Source organism: Enhydra lutris, unplaced genomic scaffold (assembly GCF_002288905.1).
Source record: "Enhydra lutris kenyoni isolate GAN:26980312 unplaced genomic scaffold, ASM228890v2 scaffoldscaffold9, whole genome shotgun sequence".
Taxonomy (NCBI): Eukaryota; Metazoa; Chordata; class Mammalia; order Carnivora; family Mustelidae; genus Enhydra; species Enhydra lutris.
In genome coordinates this window covers 47,079,037-47,102,863 of record NW_019154093.1, presented here as the reverse complement: position 1 = coordinate 47,102,863, position 23,827 = coordinate 47,079,037, and positions in this window count along the sequence as shown.

Sequence of the window (23,827 nt, the reverse complement as noted above, 5' to 3'; positions counted from 1 at the left end):
GAGGGGGAAGCAGGCTCCCTGCTGAGCAGAGAGCCCCATGCGGGGCTTGATCCCAGGACCCTGAGATCATGACCTGAGCCAAAGGCAGAGGCTTAACCCACTAAGCCACCCAGGCGCCCCACTGCTTTTCATTTTTTAAATTGTCTCTTGAACTACATGATTTTAGTTTTGATATATTCAAATTTATTACTCTTTTCCTTTTCGGTGTACATTTTTATATTAGTTAGGGAAGTATTTTCCCACCCTGAAAGAGTAAAGATACTCTCCTATATTTTCTCCTAAAGTTTAGTTTTTACATTATATACTTATACCTATAGAAAATGATTTATGTTGATATTGTAAAGAAGAGATACTTTTTTTTTTTAAATTTACAAAAGGTGACCAGTTTTCTAAGCTCCTATGTTGAAGGGTACATATTTTCTCATTTGATTTTTGTGAAAGACAAAAAGTACTGAAAATGATAGGAAATAATTTTATTCTATAAAGCTATTTATAGAATTTGGAAGAAAACTAATGAGGAACACTGAAAGTAAAGGAAGTTGCTCTTGGGATATCATCAAGGTGGCTACACAAGGGTCATCTGCAAGTCTTAGGGAATCACCAGGAAGGATACAGAAGGGTCTTATTTAAGGATCCGCAAAGGCATGTTTTAAAGTTCATCATTTTTTAGAATTCAAAAGTGTGGGAGGAATTCTAGAGAACAGAAAGGGCAGGTGGGTGAATTGTTAACCATCATTGCTTTCTGGTAGCACAAGACTCAGACAAAATGTAACATTGGCATTCATGATCTAAGCCCCTATAGCAGGTTTTCTATAGGCCTGTGTTATTGATTAGTCTAGCTATGCATCAATATCATCCTTTCTTCACTTTAATTGCTTCAAGGTAATTTTTAATATCTCACAAGGTGAAAAGATGGTCTTGTTCTTCCTTTGTAAAATCATCTGGTTCTTCTTGGTTTTGTCGAGTTGCAAGAAAACCCGTTGTAACTTTTATTGGTATTACATTGAATTTAAAGATTAATTTTTGGAAAGGCCACAATCTTATCACATTGGAACTTTCTATATATTAATTTGTTTTTTCTATTTACTCAAATTTACTGTCCTGTATTTCAGTTAAATCCACATCACCACTTTTTTTGTTTGTTTGTTTTGTTTTGTTTTGGTTTGGTTTTTTTTTTTTTTTTTTCGTTCCCTGCATTTTTAGTGAACTGGAATAATCAGTTAAGTGAATATTTTAATTAGATACATTTTGATTAAATTTAAATTGTACTAGATTTGCTTTTAATTAAGAATATATTTCTGACCACAGAGGTAATATTGACTAATTATAGAAATTTTGGATAAATGGGAAAATGGTAAAGCAGAAAATATTAATTGTCTACATCTTACATATTTCCTTAATAATTCTCATATTGAATATTTCTACATATGATAACATTGAGATCACAATTACATGTGATTTTTATATTCTACTTGAATCACCTAATATTACAAAGTTTAAACAGATATTATCCCATTATGTGGATTTACAATAATTACTTTATTAATTTCCATTATATTAGGCATTTTGGTTGTGTATAATCCTTGGTTTTTATAAATAACATGTTTTCAGAATATCTGTATAATAAATCTTGCTAACTCTGCTTAATTCCTTGGGACAGAGGTTGGCAAACTCTGGCTTGCTTCCTGTTTTTGTAAATAACATTTTATCAGAACCCAGCCACGCTCATCTGTTTCTATTTGGTCTGTGGCAGCTTGCATGCTACAACAGCAGAGTTGAGCAGTTGTGACAGAAACCACATGGCCCCCAAAGCCTAAAATGTTACTTGCTGGCCCTTTACAGAAAAAAGATTGCTGACTCCTATCTTAGGGTAAAATCCTATGTAGGAAATTTTATCGAAGTGTATCCATAATTTTATAATATCTAAAACATCTAAATTTTCTCCCTGAAGTTTGAGGTTTATGACCATCCATGAGCTTCTGTCTCAAAACAGCACAATTAACAGGATCGAATATGTAACCTTTAAACTTATAAAATGTATTTTATGCTGCCCCCCAACCCTAGTGGATTTTTTTTTTTTAGAATTATGGTTCAAGCAGTTTATTCATCTGTTAAAAATAAACTGATACTTACTTTTTGTGGATGATATTTTTGATATTTTAAAAAATATCATAATCTTTAAATCACAAAATGGACTTTTGGTTGGCCCTCCGCAGGCATGTGCTCCAGAGAACCCACTGTCGCATCAGGGGATGCCTGACAGATTTGGGAGCAGCCAAGGGGGTAATTATTCATGAGAAAACTGAGGCTGTTTGGGTATCACCCTCCACTGTGTGCACATGAAGATCACCTAGTATATCCCAGGAAACACTGCAAAGTTTGTCTCTTTTCTGCCTCCAAGGAGATTTTTATCTTTTACTATTACTTTCACCACACAAATCACCAGAACAAAAATTCTGAACCTGATCTTTCTCAGTAATTTGTACATCATCTTCTGTAGAAAAGAGTAAAGAGATGTTTATGACTTTTTTGTTCTGTGTATGGTTCATCAAGTTCTGTACTGGCAAGATTTATATATTCATACTTACACAGAGAATAATTTTATTTGTTGGCAAATAAAAAATGCAAATAATGGGAAACTATATTTTTCTTTAACAGGTATAATAACCATTATACTCTAATTATTTTATGCAGCAGATTTGTTGAGAAGATGGTGTATGTGTAATATTTTCCAGCAAATCACAACTAACATATTCGTTACAGGAGAAACTGCATTAGGGAGACATGAACTTTTCCTCTCTTTGTCCACCCATTCCATTTTATGATGATGTTTAAATTTATAATTTATTTGTTCTTTTTTACTGTCAAATCTTTTCAATTAAGAGATTAGAAATAAAAGTTTAAGGATTAAATGTCTTTGTTACGATTTTAAATTGTTGTGATTATTGATTAGCTTGTGTTAGGTGTGAGAGTGAAAGCCTATTATTGGAATATTTTAAAGAAGATAAATGCCTATTGGTATATGACCTCTTGCTTTTTGCCATGAGACCAAATAAATCCTTTCTACATCTTATTTGAACTTTGGCCATGATATTTATTCATGACAGTGATTCCCAGGATATGGGTTTTTAGTGAGAAGATGACTTTCTACAGAGAAGTAGCGTGCTTCCTATGAGACTGAGAAGTGAGGAGAGAAAGGGGTATTCAGGTATATTGAAAATCCCATACTGGACTGATACAAAGATTTCCTGTCTAGCACCAAGTTGCATCTAGGCAGGATTACCCGTTTTTGCCACTCCACTCCCACCTGGATAAGGAAAAAAAAAAAAAAAAAAAAGAATACTTGTATTGATTGTGTAACCATTTTTCGAAAGACCCAGTGCTAAGAGATATTCATTTGTGAAAGGTAGACAATAGCTCAAGGACAGCCATCGCCCTGAATGGAGAGGAGGCTTGCTCTCTGTGGTTAGCAAGGGGTTTGGTTTTTTATTTCATCTAACAGGAAGTCCTGATAATCTCTCTCATCAGTGTATTTCACAATGTGAATGGAAATACCTACGTCAGAATTTTACCCTTACTCTCCTGTTTAATGTATGCAGGAAGGTCTGTAGAGTAAAGCCCTAGTGATCTATATTTTTCAGAAATTTTCATATTGACAAAGAAATGTCTCTTCCACATCCTTCCTTATTTTGGAATTCAGGCCTTTGAACTTATGATGGGAAATTGTGAGATGTTTGCACTTAGCTGATTTTTCATATTGTGTGAAATAAGAATTTATAATGTATCTAATATACAAAACTTACAAAATATCCTCAATATACAGTGTAGTTGAGTGGAAAATGTATGGCTATTAATTCAAATGACAGTTTTGAATTCTCATTCTCATAGTTTTCTAAACCTATTCTTCAGTGGTAAAATGATATTAGAATTTAAGTCAAGGACCATATCCAAATCATCATTTTATTCCAAATTTTCTAGATGCAGAGCCCATTCATGCCCTTCATTCGGGTATGCACAGAAGCAGAAATGTCTCCCATAGAAGTAAACATTCTACAGCATCCTTTTTCTCTGAAGAAAATCAATCCAGAGAATGAAGGAATGAGAGTATTAACGCAGGATGAAGTTCACATGTTTGATTCCTTAAGTTCATAAGAAATTTAAGATTTAGTCAAATACTTAGCCAAATACTTCTTTTCTTCAGAATTCCTATGAAGCCAGTTACTTCTTAGCTTTCATTCTTGAAAAATATAACTTATAAATGGTATCTCTAATGAGCTTTAGTTTTGGAGATCAATCTAGGAAAGATAATCCCAAAACAAATCAACAGGAATATTCCCTACATAAAGAAAATTTTGGATGATAATTTTGGTGGGGGTGAGGAGTTTTCCATTTTACTAATTACTAGATGAGCACTGTTGACTCTCAGTTGTAGGTGCAAACAGCTCTAGACCACCATGGACTGGTTCTCATCTTTGTCCTCCAAACAGAGAAATACAGTGCAACACAGAGTAAATACTTCTTTACACCTTGACTTTTCAGGTTACTATGGTGTTTTTGTAATATCCTCATTATTAAGCAGAGTTCCTCCAAAAATTAGAGTATGTTGTTGTCAGGAAAACCATTTCCTCAGTGAATGAAATCTTTTAACACCTGACATCATATATGGCTCAAAATGATCTCATGGAAATGTCCACCGAGGTAATGGAACCTCAGGTACCACATCCTTTTCTGAAATGCAGGAAAGCAACTTGACTACATCTGCAGAGGCATCTGAGTCTCTGGCCCTTCCCTGGAGATTGGCATTCGCATGAAACAGCACCGTATTCTGCATAGATCTCTGAAGCTGTGCTCTTCTGTGATAGGCGGTGGGCCACTAGCTGAGGAAGAAAGAGCAGTGGACTTAAACATTCCTCTCTTCCACCTTCTCTTCCCTTCCTTGTCTCCTCTAACTTCCTTCACTCCTCCCCTCCCTCTCTCTCTCCTTCACTTTGTCCTTCCAGCATTTCTTTTCTTCTTGTATTTCAATAAATATGTGAAACAGAAGAAAAAGAGCTTTGCACAGAATTAGATCAAGAATACACTTTGTGGGGCTCTTGGTTGTCTCAGTGGGTTATGTGTCCGACTCTTGATTTTGGCTCAGGTCATGATCTTAGGCTAATGAGATTGAGCGCTGTGTCGGGCTCTGTCCTAGGTTTCGAGCTTGCTTAAAATTCTCTCTTTCTTTCTCTGCCCCTTCCTCTCCCCAACCTCATGCTCTCTCTCTCTCTCTCTCAAACAAAAACAAAAAACCCTGAAATGTGTGTATAACTGGTAATTATAGCTGGGTCATGTTAGGGCAGACATTTCTTTGTCTCTGGCTGTCTGGCATTAAGTGCTCAAAAATACTCTGCTGCAAGTTCAACCAACCTATGATTTTCATTGACTTGCTAAGGTAGACTACTAATTTATTGACACAATAGCTTCCTTCAATTTGACCTAGCAAAATATACCAATTTGATGGTATTTCAAGAAAATGTGCTTAACCTACCTTTCGAAATCCTTAAAAAATGCATTAAGCCAGATATTTCTATAAGCATTTCATTATTTAAACTATTTCCCTTTAAAATATCTTTCCATAAATAAGAATTTAAATGTTACATATGCCATTTTTGTTGAAATCTACTCAAACCTTATTATTCTTCTCATTTTTATGTCTTAATTGCTTTTGTGAGTGTCTTTAAATGAGAAAGTTAAGATATCTATGTAAACTGAGGAAATCCATGTAAGAGGTGGTTCTGGTTTTATCGAATAGATATTTTTAAGTTTTTGCCTGGACATTAGTCAAATGCTAATTATTTGGAGTCTTCTAAGGCCAAAAGCAAATAATTCCTGCGATGGTGTTTTGACACATAGATGGGGTGAGCCTGAACTACCATCCCCAAAACTCCCTTTCGAGAATATTTCTGGGATGATCTAGATGTTATGATGTGCTACAAGAGATAATCTCTTGCGAGAGTGGGTCAGGGAAGAGGGCAGTGGCTATTTTTAATCCAGCACATACCTTCTCACAGTTATTCAGTCAAAAACTGATCTAGATGCCTCAGTGAAGGGATTTTGATTATCCTGGGTGATCCTGATTAATCAACAGGAAGGCTTTTAAAAGAGGTCTCAGGGCTTCTCTGAGATCAAAGATTCCAAAGAGCAAGTGAGTCAGCAATTCTCCTTTCTCCCCTGGATCTCACCTGGCTGCCTTTAGACAACAGTGTTCATTCAGATCATGTCCCTGGAGTTTCAGCCTATCATGATCTTCCCTCCCTGATGGCCAGTCCTACAGACTTTGGGTTTGTTCAGCCAGCTCCCATTACTGCATAAACCATTGCCTGAAATATGTTTTTCCATATCATTATACTTCTTTGTTTCCCTGGTTGAACCCAGACTGATACACTCCCAAAGAACAGTAACGTGAAACTGGGGCTTCAGCCAGAGATTGCTGAGGAAAAAAAACAGAAACAAAAAATAAATCCTCACATTCTCTGTCTATATGGCTGTTATTTTAAAGTTCAAGCACTAAGAAAATTAATTTGTATAATAAATAAGAATTATTTATTTTGTACAGAATGTTCTGTCAAAATGCAGGTAAAGTATGAACATTTTGAACAAGTATTCACTTGGGGTTATAGTTAGCTCCCAAGAAGTAAAATGGAATTGGGAAATTATAGTTTATATTGAAAAAATTGAGTAAATGTGGTGAATAAACAATATACTCAGACACAAAATTTCTATAACATCAGTGCTTGGAGATTCTTTGTAGCAGAATGCTACTCAACGTGTGCTTTTCATAATAAGGGAGTTAAGGCCAAGACATAGTTAACCTGATCATTCCATAGAAAATTCACAGCATCTAATAAAACGATAGCTCTAAATTAGAGAAGTGGAGGATAAGTTTGTTTTTAGCTTCTCCTTACTGAGAACCTCCCCTGTTAAAGAGGAGATGAGGGACAGATATATGAAACCAAATCATTATTTATGCTGCTTACAGTATTGAATCTGTGCATTAAGAAAATAGGATAAATTCAATTAAATAGACAATCTATTTGGTAACTTTAAAAATTTTTGTGTAAGATCTGTGTATACAAATACCCATCGATGGCCTGGGAATGCTTAGGATCCCTAGCAACCAACATGAAAGTCAAATAAAATTATCTGGATCCTGTTGTTGTTGATGTTGTTACAACATTGCAGAGAACAATTCAAAACATATTGATTGAGCACCTGCTATAGCCAGAAATTATTCTAAGTACCTTGGAGAAAATAAAAATTAAAAATATAATTTCTCATTTTAAGCAAGGTATAATCTAAAACTCTTTAGTTCTATAAAATTTTATATTTCTCTTATTCAATTAATTGTTTCTTTTATTTTTATTCAATTTATTAAGCGATAAACTTACGGGGATAGCACAATATTTGCTCTAAAGAAACTTAGATTTTAGTAAATAATATAAATATGAATTAGACCAAAGAAAATATTTTTAGTAATTGTAGATAGATATACTATTTGCATTAATATATAACAATAACTAAATGTCTGGAGTATTTACTAGTGTTTTCATATTATTTAATGACTTAATACACTTGACTATACAAGTGTAATTTTTGATGGATCAGGGATTTTATTTGTACTTTTTTCATTCTCTAATTGCTTAACTAAAATCTAACTTCTCATGTTATCTTAGGGAATCTCTTTAATTTTCAGACTCTTGACCATTAGTTGTCTGAAACCCATGGGCAGCACCTATAAATAGGTGAACCTCTGGTTCTCACCTTTTGTAAAAGTTGCTGTTTAGAAAAAAATAAAGCTTATTCTAGGATTTCATCACTGAATGGCATCTTGCTGATTATGGAAGCAATCACATTTTCTACTATTCCCTCTCAAGTGTATCATTTCTGATTTTGAAGATACTTAACATAGTTGTTCTTATGCCTGGAATTCTCTTACATGGGGTTTGTTCAGTTGGATTCCATTCACTAGGCATTGAATGTGAGTCCTTTCCCAATAGTTCTACTTTTCCTGGTTGGCTAGACCAGAGATTGGCAAACTATGGTCCATGGGCTAAATTCATCTCAACACCTATTTTTATAAATAAAGTTTTATTGGAAAACAGCCATTTCCTTTCATTTATAATTTTTGCGGGCTGCTTTCATACTACAGCTTGCAGATTTGAACAGTTGTGACAGAAACCATATGTCCTGTGTGGTAGGCGGAATCCTAAAATGGCCCCCATCATTTCCCACCCCGATTTCCAGAACTGTGAATGTTGAGCCTGTCTGGCATGCAGTGCAGCTTGATGCCTCTCTCTGCCTAATCTTGCTTCTTTCCCTCCCTTGCACAGCTTTAAATATGAAGGGTACTCCCTAGTCTGACTCCTGGAAGATTTAACCCATGTCACAGAGTTTGCTCATTAAAACTCACTTATATTTAAGGACCTAGGATGGACCTCCCCAACCCTATTATCCTTGGTACTTGCAGATGAGTGAAAAATCCTTAGTCATTCATGGGAATTTGGTGATTCTCCTCTGGATGACTTTCTTTTTTCTCCAGTGTCCTTCTTCCCTGGGTTGGTTCTTAACTTAGAAAGGACTTCCATATCATGGTGTAATTAAGACTATAATACCCTGAATCTTGCAGAATTGAGATGAGAGTTGGGGCCTTGTTAAAAAAAAAGTCCCTGCAGGTAAGAAGCTTGAAGCGTAAAATCCATCCTATATCTTCCTCTGCTCACTAGAACCAGAGCCTGAGGTTTGAAAGAAAGAAAATTAGCTCCTTCTTACTTGGCCTTTTAATAATCTGTCAATAGCATTCTTGAAAGAGTTCCAATCTGGAGTCAGAAAGCATTGGTTAGGGTTGAGAATCAGCCAAACTTTGTTTGAATTCAGACTCCCCCTATACTAGCTATGTGATCTTGAACAAATTATACATCTTCACTGAATCTAATCTTTTCAGCTATAAAATTGAGATATTCATATCTATGTCATAGTTTTCCTGTGAGCATTAAATAGACACAAATGTGTATGAAAGCACATAGCACGATGTCTGGCACATTTGTAAGTCTTCAATAGCGTATTAGTTACTATGATTTTGAAAGTTACTAGAATTCTTTTTCCTATCATTACATATCAAAGCACACTGACCCCTGCTTCAAAATCCATCAGTGGCTCTCCATTTTATTTAGGATAAAATCTACAGTTATTAGCAAGCCTCCCAGAGCCCTACATGCCCTGCTCCTTGCCTGTCTTCAGCTGCATCTTTGCCATCTTCACTCAATTCCGGAGACATTAGCTTCCTTTTATTTCTTGAATGCAGCAAACTCTGTCTACCTCAGGGCATTTTCACATGCAATTCCTGGGTATGATATTCTCATTTCCCCTCTATTAACTTACCTACAACAATTCTTGCTTATAAAAGGTATTAAATGAATACTTACGAAACAACTGAGTAAATGTTTGTGTGCCTCATTAGACTGAAATCTTTTGAAAGCAGGTCATGTATCATTTTACCCCTGGCACCTCATACAAAGCCTGGCATATGTTAGGATCTCAATAAATATTGGTAGAATCATTTGTTAAGTGAAAAAATAAATGCTTCTAGAGTTTTCCTTAATTTGATAAATAATGCATAAATAATTAGATAATAAGAATAGTTACAAAATGTAAGTTAAAGAGTAAGATCCTTATAATATTGGATATTTGTCTAGAGATTTAGCTAGCTATTTGAATTGGGACTCAAGGCTAATGTGACCAGGGGAAACTTTTTTTTTTTGTTTTTCTAAACCACACTAGCTTGTCCTGGTGTTCATTTATGAATGAAGTTAAGCATCTTTTAAGGCTTTCTAATCACATACATGTTTAACCTTTTGTAGTGCCAGGTTATATGCTTTGTCCATGTTTGTATCAAGTTTTTATTTTCTTCCTAATACATAAATATCCCTCGTATCAATATTCTACCCAAGTTGTAGGTCAGCTTTTAAACTCAGAGATGGCTTGCCACTAACTCTGCTCCAATCTCTGGAAATCTTCATTAATGTATCTTTTCTCTCTCTCTCCCTCTCTCTATGGATTTACAGTGAATGATTCTGTTGAACAAACAAGACCAAAATTATTCCTTTATATACTAAGGATTTTAAACTTTTGATTTTCAGGTTGATTATAAAAATGTTTCCAGATTTGGGGCACCTGGGTGGCTCAGTGGGTTAAGCCTCTGCCTTCATCTCAGGTCATGATCTCAGGGTCCTGGGATGGAGTCCTGCACCGGGGCTGGCTTTTTGCTCAGCAGGGAGCTTGCTCCTTCTCTCTCTGCCTGCCTCTCTGCCTACTTGTGATCTCTCTCTCTGTTAAATAAATAAGTAAAATCTTAAAAAAAAAAAAAAGGTTTTTAGATTATATTTTGTCCTCCTTGATACATGGGAATATTTAAAACTTAAGATTTTACATTTAAAATTTTAGATTTTATCATTCTTTTATTCTTCATATATTTATGTTTAGTACTGATGCCATGCTAAGGGACATTTCTTAAATAAACAGAGATATATCTTTTAGTTCCCTTCACGTTACACTCATTTTGTAAACAAAAATGAATACAAAGACTTGTTTTGTAAGTAGTCTGATACACACGTATAACCTCCTGAGCCGCATTTAAAATTTATTGAATAAGAATTTTGGGGGAGATGGAATAAGGGGTTATCAAATTATATATAAAAAAATCAGGTCAAATATTCCTCCTGTTGGCAATAGGACCTCAGGTAAAGGGCAGGATCTCTACAATCAAGCATACTTTCAACTTGGTTGCAAGGAACTGTCTTAAAAATCTTTGTAACCTTGTACCTGGGAGAGAGTCCACAATACACTCATCATTTGTTGGATGAATGGATTATTTGGGATTCTAGTAAAGCCCCATGATTTATGAGCCATAGGAAATTACCAAATTATTTAATTTATCTGATCATACATTTCCTCATATGGAAAATTTAGGTGATAATAATTGGTTTTTAAGGCTCTGGAAGCATTACATTAAATAATTTAGATAAAGTGCCTGAAAGATGGCAGGCATGTTGTAAAGAGTAGTTATTATTGTCATTTAATCCCATGCTTACTTATTAGCTTGGGTTCTTGAGAAGATTTTAGAGGATTCAATAAAACTTAAGCTGAGTTATGAAAGAATAAAAGAGGTTTTAGACATACTTCTGCATAAGTAAGGGTTTTGATAGGAAGTTGTATCTGTTTTTATATTTGAGACTGAAGCTCGGTTTGGCAAGAAAGCTGTAGAGAAACTTATTCTGACAGAAATGGTGGTTTGATTCAATTCTACGTTATTACTTCCTTGTACTCTACTTGTACTGTATTTCCAGAGTTTCTTCATTTGAACTTTTAATTGATTTCAGCTAAAAATTGATATGATGATTTTAAACCTGATTTCAATTAAAAATTGATATGATGATTTTAAACTTGGCTATTGATTCTACCATACTGAAAACAATATGGGAAATTTACTCTCTGGAGCACAGATCAAAATAGTTAATATAGTAAAATTAATTCCCAAATGCAGCTGCTTTGAAAATTTATTTTTTATTATCTCAATTCTATGGCTCTCACTTGACATAACAATTAAATACAGTTAAAGAGACAACACAACTCCTTAGCATAACCATGGGTCTGCCCCTTGCAGCTGTTATTCTTGAATGAACAAGAAGGGACAAAGGAGGGACAACAAGAATGACTTTTAATGATTTCTTTTCAGTCCACATCTATGTAATATATTAGAGTGCCACTGTAGGTGATAAGAAATTACACAGTTTAATGAACATAGTGTTTGTTTCATCTAATGTTTAAAAGAGAATATTAGGGGCACCTGGGTGGCTCAGTGGGTTAAGCCTCTGCCTTCAGCTCTGGTCATGATCTCGGGGTCCTGGGATCGAGCCCCGCATCGGGCTCTCTGCTCGGCAGGGAGCCTGCTTCTCCCTCTCTCTCTGCCTACCTCTCTGTCTACCTGTGATCTCTCTCTGTCAAATAAATAAAATCTTAAAAAAAAATAAATAAAAGAGAATATTGTTTGAGAGTGATAAACTTTCCAATGATATTTTGAATATATTGATTTAAAAAAATTTTTTATGCAGTATATTATCTGTCTTCAGTAAACTAATCCATATCATCACAAGGAATTGTTAATATTATCACTTTTTAAGTACTCAGAAAAGTATTCTAGTTTGTGAAGGTACTTATAAATAAAGAATATAATGAAATGTTTAAAAAGTTAAAGGTAGGAGTATATAAGTAACCTGACTCTTACTGTGTGAATTTTACATATTGTATTTGGAATAAACATTATATTATGATGCATAAGTAATATGTACAATAAATATTTCACAACAACTCATAAGATCTGTTATTATTTGCAGTTCTGTAGTACAATAGACTTATAAGAACATTTATATGAAGGTATGTTTTTCTTTTTGTTTAAAATTCAGAGTTTTTTTAAAATAAATCAATTTCATATCATAATCATGCATACCTGATATGTGTCCTTAATAGCCCTTTATCAAAGCAACATTTAAACTCTTACTTAATGCAGGAAAATTTGATTTACTAGAATATGCAACTTGATTGCCATAGGAAAATGTTTACAGAGGTTTTGCAGTATTAAAATTGCAACCAATATCTTTGCACTTAACTGAAAGGAGAATGTAGGGAATAAAGATGAATGATTGACTAATATCAGAAGGTTCCATATTTATAAACATATGACACACTGATAAGCCTGTAATGTCATTAATCTACTCTATTCACGTCTAAGTAGTAATGTTCTATGTTTCTGATGATACAGAAAAGAAATTATTATAATAGTAAGGAAGGTTTGTTGACATCAATCCTAATGTTTAAACAATACTGAGCTCCCTGGGACAGGGGAATCTGTTATTGGAACATCATAGATCAATATTAAATATGAAAACAATAAAGAAACACTACAATGCTTTTTCTTTGTAATCATTTTTCATTTTGTCTTTTGTGCTTTATTGAACTAATCTGAGTTCAAAGCTCCAAATGAATTGAAAAAAAAAATTCGGAAACAGATAACTGAGATATAGCTTGAGATGTATGTGTAGATAGTCTGTCTAATACCAAGCCTACATTTTTTACTTTTATTTTCAGAGTTAGACAACAGTGAACACTTTCTTTCGTGAAATCTAGTGTTTTGTTTTTTCTATGTGTTTATTTGCCTGATTGGTTTCTGCCACATTATTCGTTTTTAGTATTCTTATCAGTTTTTAAACAATAAACCACACACACTCACACACATGTATATGTATGTATATATCCACATAGTTCTTACGGGCCCTAGGATTTTTGGAATTTTGAGCATTGGCTTCAACTTAAAGTTATTAGCCCTAATAAGAAAGTCAACCTGTCCTATAAAGCCTTAAAGCCAGGCATTGACTTCTCTCTAGCTATGAATGTCCTAGATGGCATCTTTCTCCAACACAAGGCTGTTTCATCTACATCTGTCTTTTAGGATAGCCACCTTCATTTGTTACAGCTGGATCTTGTGGATAAGTTCCTGCAGCTTCTACATGAACACTCCACCTTGCACTTTTATGTTATGGAGAATGGCTCTTTCCTTAAATCTCATGACCCAATCTTGGCTAGTTTCAAACCTTTCTTCTGCCATTTTCTCACTTATTCCAGCCTTTATATAATTGAACAGAGTTAGGGCCTTGCTCTGGAGTAGACTTTGGCTTAAGGGAAGGCTCTGGCTGGTTTGGTCTTCTATCCAGACCACTAAAACTTTCTCCATATCAGCAATAAGGTTGTTTTACTTTCTTATCATTCATGAGTTCACAGGAATATATTATTAAACACAAGAGGCCTAGCTTTCAGCCTTTCTTGACTTTTTGCACGCTTTCCTCGCTAAGCTTAATCATTTCTAGCTTTTGATTTAAAGTGAGATACATGCAACTCTTCCTTCACTTGACCCCTTGGAGACCATTGTAGGGTTATTAAATGGCCTAATTTCAATACTGGTGTGACTCAGAGAGTAGGGATGCCTGAGGGGAGGAAGAGAGATGGGTAAGCAACCAGTTGGTAGGACAGTCACAACGTTTATCAATTAAATTAACCATTTTATATGGGCATGGTTCATGGTACCCCCAAAACAATTACAATAGTAACTTCAAAGACCACTGGGCACAGATTTCCCTAATATAATAATATTGAAAAATTTTTGAAATAGAGCAAGAATTACCAAAATGTAACTCAGAGACACAAACTGAGCAAATGCTGTTGAAAAATCTCACTGATAGACTTGCCCCATGCAAGGTTGCTGCAAAATTTCAACTGGTAAAACACAAAAACAAAAATAAAAAGCACCACAATATCTGGAAAATACAGTGAAGCTAAACATGGTACCATGAGGTATGTACATACCCCCCTCCATTGGTCTTCCATAGACTCTTCTTAGAGAATGGCACTACCATACACCCATTCAACTGGTAAGAGACATACATAGTAGCCATCCCAGCTTCCTTCTAAATGGGGTCAGCTGCTCTGCTTCCCTCTCCCATAGTAGGGGGTTGAGGCCCTCACCACCACCACCTGGGGTTTCTATAGCAGCTTGAGTTTCAGAACTTTGAGGTTACCTATTTGCACTTCATTCATGCACATTTCTGTTGATACTCTTTCTAAAATATAAACTTGATTACTTAATACTCTCTAATGATTTCTAACATTTTAGTGTAACTTTAATTCTTTAGTCTGCCGTACGAGACTTCATGCTCCACCCTGTTTCTTGTCTTCCACTTGAATTTCATTAGTACCTGCAATTCCAGAATACAACACACCTCAGTCGGGCTCTAGTTTGTTTCTTCCAGGCCCTGCATATCATTTCCTATTCATATTTCAATAATTTGCTAGCCTGCAGCCTCCTGAAAGAGGTTTTCATTTAACTCTTCTCTCTTCACTTGTCCTTCCAGGCAGAACTAAAGGCTTTCTTTTCTAATCTTTCCTATCTCCATAAAGCCAACTCCTCTTTTAAATTTATAATAATGCTGGGTAGATATTTGATTATATACCTCTCTGCCCCATTAGGTTCTATCTTTGAGGAAAGGAGTTTTGTCTTATTTAGTTTCATATACCTAGCAACAAACATACAAGCTGGTGGCTTAATATCTGTTTGCCGAGTCTTGCATGTATCAAGGCGTATAATAGAACGGAAGATGTTCTTTATACTTGTACCATTCTCGTTATAATTCCCAAGTGCTTTATAGGCATTTTGAAAGTCTGTAACAGCAAGGTGAAGTTTTTAATCATTTTTCTTTTTTTAACTTTCTTGGAATTCGTAGGTTTCTTTTATATTCATCAATGTGGAGTTCAACAATTGCATTCTGTATTGAAACTAGTCTCAGTTCATATACTGTTTCAAACTAAATTATTGTGTACTTGCTTTTGTTTTCTGGTTATCCTATAGGAGCACATTGTGTTTCTCAAACTAAATTTATTTTCAAAGAGGGGCAAGCCCTAGATGACTTTCAACAAAGAAGGAATTGGCTGAACTAGAATTCAACAAAAGTTTAATAAATATTTGTTGGATGAATGAAAGTATTTTTTTCTCTGAGTGGTTTCTGAATCCAACATTAAAAAAATGGCCAGAAGTGCATTATTCTGCCTTTCACTATGCTTGTTCTTTGTTATTTCTTACTAACTAAACCAGGAAATTTTTGGTTAGACAATAGTCACATTTGCTCAATCTGAAAAGTTATAGGATATTTATTATATTCCACATTTCAAAAACATTAACGAGAAGGACCTCAAAATCTAAGGACAAAAATCATTGAATCTGAAAAGCAAACAACAAACTATAGAAATATTTGTAACATAAATACCACAGAGTGATAACCTAAGCATATAAAGATCAATAAAACATATGGGACAAAAACATGAATAAACATTTTATAGAACAAGAAATATAAACAACCATGCACATAAGAAAACATGCACAAATAACAGTAATAATACTGCATATTGAAATATCCAAATATTATTTTTTACTGATGAAAGTGCTCTGATTAAAAAATTATATGAATATATTTGGGGAGCAAAGACACACTTCCATGTTGTTTGTTTGTAAGGTAGATCACATGCAATTTTTCTGAGGGAAATGTCATGGTAAATTGTTAAACAGGTTAAGCCTGAAGGAAGTTGCTCATGCTAAGCCCCACCTCAGCAAATCACAACTTAACTAGGTTTCTGTGCCTGGTTCTCCCAGAAAGGAAAGGTTAGGTCAGCTAATCAGTGCTGTCTCCCTGGCACAAATTACCTAACTTAGCTCTAAGACTTCTATTCACATTAAGGAAATGTGTTCCATATAAGGAATGTAACCCACCTCTAACCATCAGCAAAGGCCCAGTATTATCTTCCTGTTCCTACTCATTATGGTGTATTAACAGTCTCTTACCTTGTATAGCTCTTCAGGGTTTCTTAGTATTCACTAGATTGGATATTTCTAGATTCATGAATCACTAAATAACAGCTTGCTATAGAAAACTTGTGGAAAGATTTCTTTTAGCAAATGTGGAAGAATTTAACAATAGATCAAAAGGTTGAAATATATTAATATCTTTAAATCTGGTCATTGGATTTCTAGAAATTTGTCCTACTAAAATACTCAGTATCAACACAGATTTTTATTCAATGACCTATTATATAAGTGTGAGATTATGATTTATGCTAAGAAATGTATATTAAATTTTCATACTTATTTCTAGCACAGAGCTCCTAAAACACTTGGAATTTCCTTAGTGAGAAGAGCAAGAGAGATGTCTTTTATTATTCATAACAAGCCCCTTTCAACTATATTAACCATATTAATAAGGTAAATTTTGGAAAGCCCATAAGGATAGGGTTGATTGGCTAAGGGAATTAACCATGTGAATAGAGGGTTGGAATTTTCAACCCTACCACTCAGCCTCTGGGAAGGAGAAAGAAAATGATCAGTATTTGAATCAACCATGCCCATGTAATACAGCCTCCTTAAAAATCCAAAAGGATGAGGATTGGAGACCTTTCAGGTTGGCCCAGAACCCTGGGACCATGACCTGAGCCGAAGGCAGAGGCTTTAACCCACTGAGCCACCCAGGTGCCCCATAGGGTAGAATTTTTAAACAGGAGGGTCCTGGGATCGAGCCCCACATCGGGCTCTCTGCTCCGCGGGGAACCCGCTTCCCTTCCTCTCTCTCTGCCTGCCTCCCTGCCTACTTGTGATCTCTCTCTCTGTCAAATAAATAAATAAAATCTTAAAAAAAGAAAGAAGTCATGTAATTCTTTTGTGGAGTGATGGAGAGAGAGTGAATGAAGGCTGTGACAATGACCATGGAGAGGAGTTAGACTTCACACAGTTTCTGAGTGACTCCAGAGATGAAAAGAGAGAGAAGCCATGTAAACCTCAGGAATTCCTAGCTTGGGTAAATGATCTGTTGGTGATGTTATTATCTATTTTACAGAAAAAATAAGGGGACGTAAGCATGTATAAGGAGGAGGGAAGAAGATGGATGATTACTGAGTTTATTTTTTTCCTTGGGAATCATCAGTGTGATTATTTTACTAGAGAATTGGCAATCCTGTTTTGTAGTCCTTCAGGAGTTGGAGCTAGAGGTTCAAATTTGGAAATCTTTAACATTTGTTTAGCATTTAGTTCTAGTTTATATAGTATGTTTTTATCCATAATATTATTTAATTGAGTGAAGAATAATGGAAACCCCAAGGTCAAAGATTAATGTAGGATTTGAGTTTGGGAGATTGTGAGTTGGATAAAGTCCACATGTATGAAAAATGCAGAAATTCTGGATCCTCCAAAGTAAAGTATTGTTATTTTATAATTTCTGGACTCAAACTTTCTTCCAAGCTATGTAATTGTATTGTCTTCAAGATCTACAACAATGAAGATTTCCAAATCCTACGTAGACATTCCAGAATCTAAAAACTTTCATTTTTTTCTGAAAACCTTATATAATTTTCTATATTTATTTACTTTGTTTCTATATTTTTGCAATCCGTCCTTCATATATTTCTTTCTCTATCCAGTGAAAATTTATTGAGCTCCTACTATTCAGGTACTCTTCTAGAGTCTAGATGCACAAGGCTTAAAGACGTACCCTTAAAAATCTTACATTCTATCAGGGAGGAGGTAGTCATGCTTGAATAAAATATAAAATATTTCAAAGCTATCCCTCAACATTTACTCCAAAATAGTAATACCCAGTTATTTAATCTCTATCTGACTCAGAGCAGGAGCCGAAGGATCATGGTTTGGGTAAAGAACTCCCTAAGTCTAATGAGCAAATAATTATTTCTCTATTTAACTGGAAGAAGTTCTGCTCTGATGGTTGAGATTGAGCACAAATTTTTAAATGACTGATTTCTCCATAGGACACAAATTTAGTTTCTTTCTCTTAAATGAAAGAAATGAGAGTTTCAGTTAAAAACACATATTGTGTTTTTTAAAATTTCAGTTAGTGCCATATTGCCCTGCATATATTTCTCTGTGTTAATTTTTGAATGCAGATTAAAGTGCCTTCTTTTTAACCTTAAAGAGAATCTTTTACTAATGATTCCAACTTAAAAATCAATTCCAACTTAATAATCTTCTAAATATATCCATTAGAAAGTTCAATTGCATTCATGATTAAATCAATTTGATGCTCTTATTCTAAAGATCTTTGCTGTTTTTTTTTTAACATAGAGGATTTTATCTTAAACTTATTAATTTTTAGTGCACCATTTTTACCTTACTGAAATATTTTAATTTTTAAAACATCAGAGAGTAATGCAAAGATTTTCAGGATCAAGCAAAATATGTACTATTTTTAATATTCTTTGAATAAATTAAGATAAACATTCTTTACATAATTGTCTTGGTAAAATATTTAAAGAATATTTTTATTCAAGTTTGGTAGCAACAATTTGTGAGTTAAGTGAACTACATTTTAAATTTACTTAGTAGTTTAACTAGGTTAAATCATACAGCGGAAAAGACTGTTGGAGAATTCAAATGACCGTGAAGTAGCCTTAAGAGATTTTGTGAAAAAGTTTCCAGTTTTATCATTTTGCAAATGTATATCCATTAGGTCCCCACATCATTAAAGGTGGGCAGCACTATGAATGCATGGCTTCCTACCACAGCCGACATAGGGTCCCATATCCTTAGTAGTTACTCCAGACTGAACTCTTCAACACTTTGCTGCTTGGAGCAGACTAACTTATGTCATCACTGATACCACTGAAAACTCACTTCCTAAAAAGCATTCTGTCACTCCATTCTATCATTTGGGCAGCATTTTGATTTTCTGGCAGTCAATGCACTACAGAAAAACAAATGGTTGGGGGAAGCTGGTGGGCAGGAGAACACAAAGAAAGAGGATGGGAGAGGGAAGGGATGACAGAGGAAGTGAGTTTTCGGTGTGGTGTGGACATCAAGGATTTCCAGGATACTCTTTTGGCAGAAAGTAAAGTGGCTCCTCTGGTCAGAGGTAAGGACTAGAAGTGGAGGAGGAAAGAAATTTCCCTGTAAAGTTGGCTGTTAGAGAGAATGAAACTTGAATTTTGCGTGTCCATTTTATATTTTTATTTAATGGTTCTTGCTTAATGTTAAATAAAGTTTATTTGTAAATTATCAAGGGTAACTTGTTTTCAGAGGATTCAGAGAACTGAGATTTATACTCATTTCAGTGAGAATGTCAGGAGTGCTGCATTCCTCACCTAGAAAGGTAATGGCAGAAAAACTAAGGATACTTGGAAGAAGGTGCTTTTGGAACCAGGGATGTTGGGGACACTATACCTGAAGGGATCTTTCCTGGCCTTTTCTTTAAAACCCCAGTTTTATAAAGATCACATGATTATATACCTACAAAAATATATGGAGAATGTTACTATATTGGCATTTACCCCCAGATTTCATATTGTTAAATTTGGCTCATATTTCATGCCTGTCAGAATCCTTCAAAATTTGGATTTTGTCATTCAGCTTATTCAGTCATTCCTTCCGGCCTATATACCAACATGGTCAGTGTTTCATCCAATGTCTTCATCTAAACATTTGTTGCATAGCTTGAGTATTGCCCCGTGGTATGATTCTGGAAATCTCCATCTAAGTTGACATAAATTACATTATCTGGTAAGTTCTTTGTATATGGCCATTCAACAGTGAACGATACTATATAAATTTGTGCGATAAATCCACTCCTTGTACTGTTGTTTATTTCCTACTATTTTATCTGAACCACATAAATATCATCCACTAAGTCATTCATTGTACAAGACAGGTTGTCCTGAACTAAGCAAAATCCAGTTGTTTATACTATATACTTTTCTATCAGGATAGAAACCCAGCAGAATATATTTATGTAAGATCATTTCATGATTGCAGTTTTAAAACACAAATTTATTGATATCTTACTGTCAGTTTTATACTTATTAAAAAATGACATTGTTATTATAATTGTGTGTTTTTTTAATCCCATTTTAAAGTTTAGCATATTTCATTTTTAGGAGCTCTTATTCATTAACCATAAAATCCATTAGATATAAAACAAAAAAGGTTGAAATTAACTTAAATCTGTCTTTTTGGGGGGTAGTTCTTTTATCTCAGTTCCTTGGGAATTTTATAGAATGGTTTTTCCTAAGGCCACACTATGATGTTATTTGTCATATTTCTTAAAAAAGGCTAAAACTGACATATCAATTTATGATTACCAAAATAAGTGCCATTCATAATAAGTGTATTTTTTTCTTTATTCTTTATGAGGTTAGAAGAAAAAAAGCTGGGTAAAAGTGAGCATTGCACAATGCCTACTTATTTCACTAACAGATCTATACTGATATGCCTGTATTACTGTCAAATTTATGAGTTAAAATTACAATCAATTTGTTAGTATGGGAATTACTTATCAATTTTGATAAAAATGAAAATAGTGACTCCCTGAAACAAATTCTAATATTGCTATCCAATTCTGGACATAACATTTGCAATCCTTCTGCCATTGAGTCAGGAAAAGAACAAGAGGAAAAAGAAAAGAGAAGGAATTGCGAAGGTGAAAAATAAGAAACGAATAGGAAAGAATAACATAAATTAAGACTAACATTTGGGTTTCTTTTAATTTTAGAAATGGGTGAATAGTAAAGAAGTATCTATTTACCTGTCTGCCTACCTATCTATCTATCCATCCATTCATTTACTGGAGAAGTGTTTTCCCCATTCTCATTTCTCTAAAAAATTCCTCCTAAATGCAATATCATTGGAATTTATTCCTATTAGAGAATAGAAATGATCTCTGAGAATATCTGTTTGGCATTTCTCTTTTGTGTGTATATGCTTATCTAAAAATAAAAACAAAGAGAGGTGCTGCAAATATGGTCTTATTTTAAAATCTTAAAGATAGTCATGTAAGATAGAAATGGACTGACCTGAATTTGTGATGACAAATCAAATAAACAATTGAAATAACAACTAACATAGTAATAACTTACTCAGTAACTGTCAATTTGCTGTATTTTATATTATTTTTACGTCTGAGAAATCTGCAGCCTCAGAAAGTTAAATATCTTTCCCAAATCCTCATCATTGTAATTAAGGTCAAAGTGATTCCTTATTATCTATATGCAAGGCTGCACTTTTTCCTCATTACTAATGATTTTCTTGAATGGAAGGAATGTGTAAATACTACAAAACAGTAATTTAATTCTTGAAATAAATTACTACAATTGTATACAACTCTATTTTCGGTTTGTGTATTCACTCTCTTTTGCTCTCCCTTTAAGGAGGGACCTGAATATCCACTCTTTCAAAAAATATTATTTAAGCACTCATTCTAAGGCAAGCATTTTGATATGTGTTCAGAAAGTATATTGAAGACTAAAATCTTCCATTAAAGGACTTAAGATTCTGGTAAAAAGTGCAAAAATGTAAACACGTAATTGTATTATGAGCTTTATAATGGAGGTTTTTTATTGCAGACTTTGGGGACTCCATAGAAATAAATTATTAACTATGCCTAGATTGATCAGAAAAGACTTCACAGGTAAGGAAAGCCTTGCACTAGACCTTGAAAGTAGGTAGAACTTCAACAAGCAATTGAGGAGCCATACTGGCTTTCTAAGCAAAAGGAAACATGAGCCATAATGCTAAGGCAGGCAGGACTCAGTGTTAAGTTTTGGGAAATTGTAAAGGTTTAATATGACTGGACTGGACTGGACTAGAAATGCAGTGATACAAGGGTTTCAGGAAAGCTCCGATTGTGAAGCACACAGAAAACATGCCACAATAATGTGTTTTATTCTAGAGTTAATGGAAGGGCCCTGAAGGGCTTGAATATGAAGTCAATGTCATGTTTACCTTTGAGAAGACCTGTTCCTCCCTATTTTCCCCCAAGGAATGGTATAGAGGATGCAAAAAAATGTTTAGTGAGGATGTTCAACACTTTCCAACACTGCACAAAATAATCTGCTCTTACTCTGTGATGAGTCTTGAGGCTAAATATTTACAGATTAAACCTGGGTTTAAGAAAATGTCAATTTAGGGGCACCTGGGTGGCTCAGTGAGTTAAAGCCTCTGCCTTCAGCTCAAGTCATGATCCCAGGGTCCTGGGATCGAGCCCTGCATTGGGCTCTCTGCTCAACATGGAGCCCGCTTCCTCCTCTCTCTCTGCCTGCCTCTCTGCCTACTTGTGATCTCTGTCTGTCAAATAAATAAAATCTTTAAAAATAAATAAAAATTTAAAAAATGTCATTTTAAAAAGCTAAATACCACTGTGTTTAGTTACTTATAATTCCCAAATGGGTTACAAGAGAAGTGTTATATAACCTAATAAGTTACCAGGATACTAGGCTACTGTTCTTTCATTCTGAGGATTGTTCTTTAATACCAGGAGTGGTGTGAGTTTTTCTATTGGCAGGATCTTTCTTTTTCCTTCCTTTTTTTTTTTTTAAACATTTCCTATGATTCTGTCCTAAGGCACCTTCCCCCTCTTGCAGCTGCCACGGTGTTCCCCTCAGCACCGTGCCTTGTTTTGCTGCTCCCTATCTCAGTAGTTTCATACCTGAGGCTAATTTGTACTTCTCTCCTGTAGTTAAACCAGCTGTTTTGTAATAACATTGTTGATTTCTCTGAATGGATGGTACAGAGAGAAGTCTTACATTATCATAACATTTGTAAGATGTGAGCCCTAAAGGATCTGAGAAAATCTATAGTATGAGAGAACATAAAATGTTTCTCTAATTTCAAAATGTTTTGCTAACATGGAAATGCAATAATAAGAAATAATGGCAGTCACTGTCTATTAGGGATTCTGAAAAGCAGTGGGTTGGTTGAGTCAAAAAAAAGAATGGTGGTCCATCAAGACTCTACAGCTGTTTATATCCCAGAACAATTTGGCAGATGAAAAAAAAATTGGGAAGTAGTCAAGTCAAGCTTTAGCTGCTTAAACATGAAGATGTCTGTTTTTATAATCAACCTAATAGGTTAGGAGTAAAGATACATCAAACTGGCATTTATCTTTTCAGATTATATTCCATTTCCATTACTTCATTAATAAAATCCATGTCCAATTACACGTAACACTACTGAGCTAGATATAAAACCCTAAGCATTTTTATAATATTTTAGTTTATTAGAAGGAATGACTAACTTTTGGGGTAAATTGACAATTACTGCATTGATTTTCTCATGTGTCTTTCAAAAAATTAAGACTTTTGTTCTAGGCCTTAAACGGCATAATTTTGTATGATATACTGTCTGTAATATAAAAGTTGGTGT